The sequence below is a fragment of the Cebus imitator genome, unplaced genomic scaffold (genome assembly GCF_001604975.1).
Source record: "Cebus imitator isolate Cc_AM_T3 unplaced genomic scaffold, Cebus_imitator-1.0 Scaffold1, whole genome shotgun sequence".
NCBI lineage: Eukaryota > Metazoa > Chordata > Mammalia > Primates > Cebidae > Cebus > Cebus imitator.
In genome coordinates, this window is record NW_016107316.1 from 2,874,439 (window position 1) to 2,886,432 (window position 11,994).

Genomic DNA, 11,994 nt, shown 5'->3' on the forward strand with positions numbered 1-11,994 from the left:
GAAGAGGAGGAGGAGGAGGAAGAGGAGGAGGAGGAGGAGGAGGCAGAGGAGGAGGAGGAGGAAAGAAAGAAAAAAAGAGGGAAGGAAGGAAGGAAGGAAGGAAGGAAGGAAGGAAGGAAGGAAGGAAGGAAGAAAGACAAAATTCTAGCTGCTTTCTTTCAGAAATTGACAAGATAACCTAAAATTTATATAACAATGCAAGGGCCCCAGAATACCCAAAACAATCCTGAAAAAGTGTGTCAACCTAAAAAAAAAGACATCAGAGAAAAATGTCTCCAAATATGTTAAATTTGGAGGGGAATAGAAAAGAGGATTATAATCTGTAATGCACTATGACAAGCCACAGGTGCACCCAGTGAGGGAAAAAGAGTAAAGGGAAGTTTTTATTAGCAGAAAGGGAAACATGCACATAAACTTCTTGGAAACAGAGTTCATTGGTTCTGGTAGCTCAAAGCCAGAGTCGGCATCAGTTCATTGGTGGAGGACTTACTGAGCAAGTGTTCTTTCAAGAGCATCTTATCAGAATTGCTGCAGTCCTAAGGAATGTCTAATAATAAGCCACATTGTCATAGAAATATGTGCACACCTGCAAAACATACAAGCCATACAAAGCAGATGTGTGAAGGATGTGAAGGGATTTCTTCCAGGGTTTGTAGAAAGTCCTTGGAATCGTTCTTATTTCATGTAAACATGAGCCCCGCTCCTTCATGCCTTCCTGGTCCTTAATTATCTGGATCTGGCTAAAGTGATTTCATCCTGGTACCTGTAACTTTCACAAGTAGAACAAAGTTGGAGAATTTACACTTCCTGATTTCAAAATTTACTACCAAGCTAGAGTAATTAAGACAATGTGGCACCCACATATAGATAAATCTATAGATCAATGGAACAGGATTGGCGGTCCAGAAATTAACCCATCCATCTGTGGTCAATAGATTTCAGACACAACAATTCAAAGGATAAAGAGGAGTCTTTTCAGCAGATGTGCTGAAACCATCAGATAGTCTCATGCAAAAGAATGAACTTGGACTCTTATCTCACACCATAAACAAAAAATACCTTAAAATGGATGAAAGGCCTAAAGGTAAGAGCTAAAACTATAAAACTGTTACTCCCTCAACACACACACAAAAGATACATCTTTATAGCCTTGTATTAGGGAATGGTATCTTAGATTTAACACCTAAAACACAAGCAGCTAGAGAAAAGATTCGATAAACTGGACTTCAAAATTAAAAACTTCTATGCTTCAAAGGACACTATTCCAGAAAGTGAAAAGACAACTCATGGAATGGGAAAAAATATTTGCAATCCGTATGTCTGAGGATACTTAGAATATATAAAGAACACTCTCAGCTTAATAAAAAGACAAATAACCCAACTAAAGAATCAGCAAAGGATTTAAATAGACATTTTCCCAAAGATTATATAATAATGGGCAATCAGATACGAAAAGATGCTCGACCTCATTAATCATTAGAGAAATGCAAATGAAAACGGTAAAAGACCACCTCACACCCGCTAGGAGGGCTAAATTTAAAAGGTTATTCATTGGTGTCAGTGAGGATGTGGAGAAGCTGGAACCCTCACTCACGGCTAATGGGAGTGTAAAATGGTGCAGTCACTGTGGAAAGAGTTTGGCAGTTTCTTGAAATGCGAAACATAAAGTAACTGCACAACCCAGCAGCAATTCCACTCCTGGGAACACACCCAAGAGAGCTGAAAACATGGCCACACAAAAGCTTCCACTTGAATGTTTCTAGCAGCTCTATTTTTAATAGCCAAAAAGTGGAATCAAACCAAATTTCCATCAACTGATGAACAGGTAAACAAAATGTGGTATGTTCAAACAGTGAAAAATTGTCATACATATAAAGGAATGATGTCCTGAAACATGCCACAACATGGAGGAACCTTAACTATCTATATATTTTATATATAATTATATATATCATACAAATACATTATATATAATATAAATATGATATTTAACATGTTAACATAAATATATATTTTTTCTTTTTTTGAGACAGAGTCTCCCTCTGTCACCCAGGCTGGAGTGCAGTGGTCTCAGCTCATTACAACCTCTGCCTCCCAGGTTCAAGCCATTCTTATGCCTCGGGCTCTTGAGTAGCTGGGACTACAGGCCTGTGCCACCACACCTGGCTAATTTTTTTTTTTTTTTTGCCTTTTTAGTAGAGATGGGGTTTCTCCATGTTGCCCAGGCTAGTCTCAAACTCCTGGCCTCAAGGGATCCACCTGCCTCAGCCTCCCAAAATGCTGGGATTACAAGTGTGAGCTATGGTGTCCAGCTTAGGAACATTGAAAATACTACCCTAAGAGAAAGAAGCCAGATACAAAAAACACATAGCGTATGATTCCATTGATATGAAGCATTCAAACTAGGCAATCCAAGAAGACAGGAAGTAGATTGATAGTTGTCGGAGGCTGTCGGGAGGTAAGAAGGGGAAAAGGGAGGGAAGAATGGGAAATAGGAACGGGGCTTCTCTGGGGGTGATGGAATGTGAAATTACACCGTGGTGACGGCTGCCCGGCTTTGTGACTATGCTAAAGCCACTGAGCTGTGCACTGAAATGGGTGAGTCTCGAGGCATGTACATTACAGCGCTCTCTGTTTAAGCAGCTCTTACTGCCTCCCTCAGCTCCATGCCCACTTGCACAGGCTGGAAAGAGCTCTCCTCGTGCGGTGGAGCCTGGGGAAAGGAGAATGAGGGATGTGACATGCTGCAAACTGCAGGCAAACAAGGGTGTATTCTCTCAACTCTGTCCCTGGGAGAGAAGATTAAAGCAAGGAAGGCAGCCCAGCAGACAACAGGCCCAGAGGCAAACTCGGCAGGTGACAGATAGAAAGCCACTGGAATTGTGGGGGGGTCGGGGAATGGGGCAAGGATGGAGGGAGCCAGCAGCCACGCCAGCAATGCCGGGGAGAAACCCCAGCAGACCTGAGCCCCTGCAGATGCACCTCACCATGTGCAATTAGTGGATTCCTAAAATGTAAAAAAATCAACACATTGATCAAATCTGCTTAGAATGTGTTTAGAAGAGCCAACAACTGAAAAAGAATCCCATAGGGAAACAGATTGTATTATAAATCAGACTCACCCGTGGTTTTTCAGTTTAAGCAGCTCTTAAATTACAGAATTTATAGTATACTCGAATCCTCCCGGCTTAACCATTTGAATCGATTAGGAGTTGTTCATTGCACACTGTGTGCCAGACAGTTTGTTCTTCACCCACTCAATATTCCCCACCCTTGGGGCATGCAAGGAGCTTTTGGGCAGGCCCTGGCCCCCAGGAGCTCACTCCTGTACCTAAACTGCCACCAGGCCGTGAGACAGGGCCAGTCACACCCTGGCTATGCCAGCAGCTGGACACCTCCACATCTGTGGTACCCATGACACTGGGTGCTCAGGAGCATAGACAGTAGGGGCTCACACTTGCATCCTGGGACATGCGAGACGAAAACGTCCCCGAGACAACATGGCCTTCTGGGTGGCCCCTGAGCTTCTCCCCCAGCTTGGTGCTCAGTGGAGCTGCAGAGAATCCTGTGGAGCCATGCTTCTGCCTAAAGGGGCCACATCACCACCCCAGAAATGACTCTCCCCATTAAAATGAGCAGAGTTTAAATCTCCTCTCTTCCGTCACGAAACAGAGGGCTGTAGCACGGGGACAGACAATGAAGTCCTTCCCAGGGCCAGAAACAGCCCCGAAGGCTAAGCCATTGAGGAGGGCGCCCTCATTTAAAATCAGCTGATAGACTTTCTGTGCTTAAATTGCACTGCAAGGTGTACGAAAGGCACTGGGTTCCCAGCCAGAGTGGACGAGCGGAGGAGGCGCAGAGCCTGGGAGTTGCAGAAGGAGGAAAGATCTGGATCATTCTCTTTTGCCGCCTGCCTCTGGCCGAAGTCTCACTGGCCCCTTAGTGAGAAGCATCAGGTGCGTGCCAGGCTCCTCCAGAGGGTCTGTGAGGTACAGCTAGGTGTCATCTAGGGAGGCAACAAAACGAAACAGATCCCGCTGCAGAGGGCCAGTTAGCCACTCCCAAATCTGTGACCATCTTCCTCCTGCTTCATGCACACAGGCATGGTCCGGAAAGCCTCTCTGCACACCACAGATGGGTGGCCAGTCCTTGTACATACCAAGTGTGTGACTTCCTGCGCAAAATACTCCCCCAGGTCCACAGCACCAGCAGCTCCGGCCAGCGGGCAGGTGGCTCTCCTCCCGGGCAGGCAGGACGCTGCAGCACAGGGACAGGATCCCTGGGAAAGTGGCCGTAGAACACCAGCAGCCTCTTGTCACACATCATGAAAGGCTCCGAGGCAGGGGCTTGGGGGTGTCTGGGTTCAGGGGAACCTTTCCACTCTGCTGCCTTCAGCGGAGTCACTGAGCCCCTCACTGTTTCCAATGTGGCTTCTGCACTTCTGGGCACCACTTGTCGATGTAACAACGTCCACTTAAAGAAGGGAGCATTTCCGCCAGTACATCTCTTTAAATTAGGGAGGGAGCATTTCCTAAAAGGCCTCAGAGATTCCCCATCAGGCCCCACTGGGTAGAGGACTCCCATGCCCAGGCCCTAACCGCAACTGGGGGCTAAGAAGGACGTATATAAAATGTTAACCTCTGCGACAGGATGCGGGTTCTCCTGGCCACAAAGAGAAGGGACGGGTGGTTGGGTGGCCAATCCCAGCATGTTCCAGATATGTCGCTTCTTGCATAAGAGTTTCAGGAATAACCTTGCCATGTGATTTCTGTTGAAAGACGGTCTTGTGCGGCAAAGACGGAACTTTCTCACTGAGATTCTACTAACCTCGTTTTTAAAAAAACCTTAAGTGTGAGCCATTTTCCAAACTGAGACAGGATAAATCAGAGCTGTGCCCAAGTGGATCTGCAGGGCTGCACCTGCCACTCTGTTGCATAATTGTCTTTTTCTGCATCTCTCTTCCATGTCAGCTGAGCTCCTCAAGGGCAGGGGTGGCGTCTTATCAACACTGAATCCCTACAGGTGAACTTGTGCCTGATAGAGGCAGTTCATATTGTTTTGGGTGCTGAGTACCAACTGCTACCAGGCATTGTTCCAGGTGGTGCATAAAACAGATGACTTGCTTTCCCAGAGCTTACCTTTCGGTGGATGGAGGTACACAGGACAGATAAACAAGTGTACAAACAAGTACATCATGAAAATGTCAGCTGATGGATGGTAAGTGTTGCAAAGGAATGCAAGTCAGGATGAGGGACTAGAAAGTGATGAAGAAGCTGCTGTCTCGCTGGGTCACTGGGGAAACTCTGAAAAGGTGACATTGGAGCAGCGACCTGAACACAGTGAGGGGGCCATGGGGCTTGTTGAAAAAAGCATTCCAGGCAGAGGAACAGCAGGTGCAAAGACCCTGTGGCAGGAGTGTGCCTGGAGTGTTCAAAGCCAGCACGAGGCCAGTGTGCCTGGAGAAGCATGAATGGGGAGGGCAGTGGGAAATAAGGCCAGAGGGGACGCCAGGGCCACATCAGCAGGGGCCTTGCGGACCACAGTCAGGATATGAATTTTACTGATAAACATGGTTGTCATTGTCCAGTTTGAGTGAAGGAGAAGCACAATTCAATTTGCATTTACTTTTTTCTTTTTCTTTTTCTGAGACGAAGTCTCAGACTGACCAGGCTGAAATGCAATGGTGCGATCTTAGCTCACTGCAACCTCCTCCTCCCAGGTTCAAGCAATTCTCATGCCTCAGCCTCCTGAGTAGCTAGGATTATAGGCATGCACCACCACATCCGGCTAATTTTTGTATTCTTAGCAGAGACAAAGTTTTGCCATGTTGGCCAGGATGGTCTCGAACTCTTGACCTCAAGTGATCCACCCACCTCAGCCTCCCAAAGTGCTGGGATTACAGATGTGAGCCACCGCACCCAGCCTTGCATTTTAAAATAAGCATTTCAACAAGGCGGGGTGGCTCACACCTATAATCCCAGTACTTTGGGAGGCCGAGGTGGGTGGATCACCTGAGGTCAGGAGTTCAAGATCAGCCTGGCCAATGTGGTGAAACCCCGCCTTTACTAAAAATACAAAAATTAGGTGGGCATGGTGGTGCATGCCTGTGGTCCCAGCTGCACAGGAGGCTGAGGCAAGAGAATGGCTTGAACCCAGGAGGCAGAGGTTGCAATGAGCCAAGATCATTCCACTGCACTCCAGCCTAGGTGACAGAGTGAGGGTCTGTCTCAAAAAAAAAAATTCAGCTTGACCTGGATAATACACTGGGAGTAAGCATGTGAGGAGACAGCCTGGGGGTAGGGGAGCTGGACCACTTCTGAGAGGCATCTCTTGTTGGGGCAGGGTGGCATGAGCTGACAAGCAGGCCTGGGAGCCAGAGCTGTGACCTTGGACACGTTGCTTCGCCTCTTTATGCACCATCTAACTCACCATAACGTGGGGATCATAGCATTACCTTCCTCAGTGGTTCTCAAAGTGTGGCCTTGGCTAGCAGCATCAACATCACACAAGACCTGACTGGAAATCCAAATCTTCATGCCCCACCAGAGACCTGCCACTTCAGAAACCCCGGGGGTAGAGCTGTCCAACTACAGATCATCCCGCTAAATCGGAATTGCAGACAGATGGTTAATATTAGCCACGCAATATTTGGGGCATGCTTATATTAAACGATAATTCGTTATCTGAAATTCGAATTTAATTGGATTTCCTGAATGCTTATGTGTTAGGTCTGGCGGCCCTCTCTGGGGCAGACCCCGCAATACACATTTTTAAGGGGTCCTCCAGGTGGTGCAGCCACCAGCATCACCTGTAGGTTTCAGAGCACTGACTTCTTTGTCCATGGTGCTGGAGGCCTATAAGCTTAGCACAGTGCCTGGATTGTGGCTGGTGCTGGAGGTGGCCACCATTCCCCCGAGCACTCACTGATGCCAGGGGACTGAGTGACACTTGGCAGAGGCCACCGTGGGTGTGGCCTCTTTTCCATGAAAGTTTTTATTCTGTGTGGGTTGAATTCTTGGAGATTTTCAAAGTGCACTCACCTGATTACCTGAAATCCCTCCACTCCTTCCCCTGACGGGCATAGAGAAAGAGTGTCCATCCTCCCAGTGGCTCAGGAGTTTGAAATTTCTCTATTTCAGTAACCAAGAAGGAATGAAGTCTAAAATCCAGCTGACTAATGGCACTGCAGGGAGAGTAGGTTTCTGTTTCTGGATTGCTCTCGTCAGTTTGCTAAGCACATTACTGAGGAGGCCTAAAGGAGTCACTCTTGTAAAGGTTAACTCAGTGGTCAGAACAGAAGGCTGAGGTGTTTTTGTGAACACAGCGAGGAACACACACTTCCTGGCTTCCCTGGAAATAACAGACACGTATGTCCTAATTATTTATTAAATGAATGAATAATTTATGTTCATCTTATCATCACCCAACCCATTGGTGCCAATGAATCATGCCAACCTGTTATACAAATAGAGTTATAAATTTTACGTGAAACCATCATCCTGAGTGGCTGTCAGGCATGGCTGAAAAATACTAATTATCATGTTAGATTGGCCCTGGGAAATAACACAGAACTTAAGTATCTAGTAACGTACAGAGCCCACCCCAGCCTCACAAAGAAATATCTCAAGATGTCACAGCGTCCTCAGAAGTCGATGCATTCACAACGTGGCTTGCTCCCTAGCAGCAACTTCACACTCAAGCCGAATCCAAGCAGAGGCCTGGAATTAAAACATCTCCGCTTTCTTTAACCAAATTCTAGTTCTAATTATAGCGTTCAGACTGGCGCACATGTTTATTTGCTCCTCTCTTGCTTTGGCTTGTAATTATGAGTTAGTGCACTGTACCTTAGAAATGGGTGACAAATTGTTACAACGTGTTCTGGGCTGTCGATGATTAGAGCAGGTGGTTAAGGAGGCTTGGGTGTTATAGATTTCTATGATGATGTCATCATGTTATGTTTCATGTTCATGACGAGGACAGGGAATGCAAGCGTTAGTCTCGATCCCATCAGAAAAGGAAGCAGCCTCTTCCATGGAAGCAGGGGCCTCCCAATAGCCCTGAAGGGCAGGCGCCGGGGAGCCCCCAGTTCTGGTCCTCATGCTGCCCTAACAGAGGAGCCATTTCAATCCAGCCGACTCCTCTTTTGTAAGCCTTTATCTGTCCTCCAAGTATAGCAAATAACAGTGCTCAATAAATGTATGTCAAATAAAGTATGCAAATAAACAGAGTAATTGATGAAAAGCACTCAGCCTCACTTCTGAATTTCTCTTTCTTTTTTTTTGTTTGTTTGTTTGTTTTTTTCTGAGAGAGGGTTTCGCTCTGTCCCCTAGGCTAGAGTGCAGTGGCACAATCTTGACTTATTCCAGCCTCTGCCTCCCAGGTTCAAGTGATCCTCATACCTCAGCCTCCCGAGTAGCTGGGATAGTAGGTACATGCCATAACGCACAGCTAAGTTTTGTACTTTTAGTGGAGATGGGGTTTCGCCATGTTGGCCTCAAGTGATCCACCAGCCTTGGCCTTCCAAAGTAGAAAGAGAGAGAGAGAGAGAAAGAGAAAGAAAGAAAGAAAAGAAAGAGAGAGAGAGAAAGAAAGAAAGAGAGAGAGAGAAAGAAAGAAAGAAAGAAAGAAAGAAAGAAAGAAAGAAAGAAAGGAAGAAAGGAAGAAAGGAAGAAAGGAAGAAAGGAAGAAAGGAAGAAAGGAAGAAAGGAAGAAAGGAAGAAAGGAAGAAAGGAAGAAGTAAGAGAAAGAAAAGAAAGAAAGGAGGGAGGGAAGGAAGGAAGGAAGGAAGGGAGGGAGGGAGGGAGGGAGGGAACAGAACAGAGGCCAGTAGCCTGGCCAGAATTTTCTTTTCTGACAGCAAGCCTCTTACTAGGTGGCCTCACAGGGATGATACCCCTGTTCGAGAGGCACAGAATTCAAATCCTGCACCCCTTGTGTAAGGCATGGCTGCATGAGCTAAAGAAAATTACTACATCTCCCAGAGCCTCAGTGTGCCTACTTGTCAAATAGGATGCAATAACATTTACTGCCCATGACCACTGGGAAAATTGAGTGAGGTGTCACGTGCAGAGCACATGGTGGCAGTAGGTGCTCAACAGGGGATGATCCTCGGGATTTAGCTGGTGCCCTTCCCATTCTTCACCCAGCCAATGGTGGCTGAGTTCACTCAAAGCCATCGGAGGTCCACAGTCAGTCTGGCCTGGCCCTTCTTGCTGTGTCAGGGCGCACAGAGAGCTCATCGTCACTGTCTCATCAAACTGTCCTTGTTCTTCGTCACAATGTCCATCGCCCCCTGGCTCGTGCTTGGGCAGAAATGGTAGCTCTCATGCCAGCCCAGTGCCCCTGGCACTGACATGGCAGCTGACATTCCGTCCCCCATGTCACGTTCCCCCACCAGCTCAGTGGCACACCTCTCCCCAGTAGGGCTTCAAGGAAGAATCCAGAAAGGCTCTCGCCTGAAACTCAGGAGAAATTATTTTAGCTGTGGAAAAGCCCAGTGCTGCTCAAAATCCTGCAGCGCTCCTGTCCTGGGGAAGCACACCCACTTCTGCAGAAAGTCCTAGGGCTGCAGGGTCCTCACAGGACCTCTTCCTGTAAGAGGGGGTCCATGCTTCAGCCTGGGCACACCAGGGCTGCTGCCTGTGCCACCTGCCTCTACCTCATCTTCCTTACCACCTACCTGGCAGGAAGGCTCCGACCTCCCGGTTCTCTTCCTGGTGGCTGAGACTTTCTCCACTCCACGTCTTTCTCATTCCTGAAGCAAGATCTTCCCTAACCCTGCCTGGAGGCCCAGACGGCAGTCAGGGATCAAGGTTCAGGGAACAATTCACACCCAGTGCGCTGACTTCAGATACTGCTCCCATGACTTCCACATCCCCTAGACTGTACGGCTGCGTGATCTAAAGAAAATCTCCCAGAGCCTCAGTTTGCCGACCTGTCCAGTGGGATGCAATGATGTTTATTGCTTATGGCTGTTGGGAAATGTAGTGAGGTGACACATGTAGGGCACATGGCGGCAGTGGGGGCAGCTGTTCCTCATTGTTCGCTGCTGCCCTGTGGGGACAGCACCCCCTGCACTGAGGAACAGAGTGGCCTCGGGCCCATAGGGCCTGCGCCTGACCACCCTGCCATCTGGGAATATGGGTGGGCATGGAAACCAGGGCAGAACAGCCCGTCAGTCGTTCGTTCTCCTCTGAGTGAACTTCAGACACACAGGATTTTCCCAAAGGCTGCCTTCTATTGGTCGTGACTTCAGTGGCACTGCACACTGTGAAGGGGCTTTTCTGGATTGATTCTGAACTTGACCTCTATTCGAGAGTGCCAAGTTTTACAGCCAAACCATCTAGTGTATTGCAGTCATCTAACGATGGCATCGGGTGAAACCTGTATCGTTCGGGGACTCACAGGAAAGTCTGGAGCAGTGTTTCTCATGGGGTGTTCCCCGCATCCCCAGTGAGGTCCAGAGAGGCCTTACTGGGCTGTTTGGAGTTTTCTAGGAGAATGCGTAAGTCTGTGTTTTCATTTGATGCTGGCCTGTGCTGGGGGTACAGTGACAGACAGGACAGCAGGGCCCTGTCCTCAGGAAGCTTCCAGTCTAGGGGATGCAGAGGTCGTGGGAGCAGGATCTGAAGTCATCGCACTGGGTGTTAATGGTTTCTTAAAGCCTGATATCTGACTGCCATCTGGGCCTCCAGGCAGGGTTAAGGAAGATCCCGCTCCTGGAAGGAGAAAGATGTGGAGTGGAGAAAATCTCAGCTACCTGGGGAAAACAGGAGGTCAGAGCCTTCCCGCCAGGTGGGTGTTGAGGAAGAGAGGAGTAGAGGCAGATGGCACAGGCAGCAGCCCTTGGTGTCACCTCTTCCCCTGAGGCCATGCTCTCTGAGCCAGGAGGGTCACAAAGCAGCATGGGGAAGAGGTCAAAGCAGGGCCAGGCCTCAATCTGATTCCCACAGGGACTCCAAGAACCCCTGCACTGCAACCCTCACCCCCACAGCTCTGGGACTCCCAAATTCCACCCAGGCCAGAGCAGTGGGGTAAATATGGAGGCTCAAAAAGAACCTGAGGGGACAGCCAGGTCCTGCCCAGCTCCATGTGTTATGGCAGGAACCCCTCTGTACCTGTTGGCTGAGGCATGGGGAATTGTCAGAGAAAGTCAATCAAAGGGGCTGTTAGAGCCAAGAGTCAAATGGTAGTTTCCACCAGACCTCAGGGCACCTGCAGGACAGCCAGGATGTCATTGGCCAGGGTAGATGCCTGAGCTCCCCAGACCACAGGTGACAGCAGCCACAGGCTTCTGCCACAGCCCACCAGGCTGCCCAGGAACAGGGCAAGACGGACATACTACCTAAGCCTCCAGCAGCGAGGACCCACCCAAGAGCAGAACTGCCACCTGCCTAGGGACCAGGGGATCTCCTTCCGCCACCGCATGCACCGCCCACACTCAGAGAGGAACAGGGGCTGAGGGGAAGAAGGGAAGTCTACTGGTTGGCATCATCTCTTGTGGATGCCACTGTCTCTTGGCGGACACGTGAAATGTTTAGCACGTGGCCTGGGAAAGGAAGAAGTTAAATAACTGTTAGGACCCTTCCTCTCCCCTTTTCTGGTCTGGAGGTTTCACCTGAACCCTATTCATTCCACATGGGGGGCTTATTTTTTTTTAATTAGATCAGTCCTTGGTCCTCACTAGCTCTGACTGGTCTGCCGATGTTACTTCAACTTTGATCTATGAATTCCGTGACCAAATTTCTCACATCATAGAATTTCCGATCTCCAGATAAGAGAGGGAGGGTAGGAACCTTTGGGTCACTTTAGTTAGTTTTACACTTTCAGAACTAGGAAATTTCTAACTGGGAAAGTGAAAGAACATGAGCACTTCAGCACAGGTCAAATGCAAAAACACCTAAGAAATCAAGAGAATTGAAAAGTGAGGCCGGGCATGGTGGCTCAGCCTGTCATCCCAACACTTAGTGGGGCTGAGGTGGGCAGATCACCTGA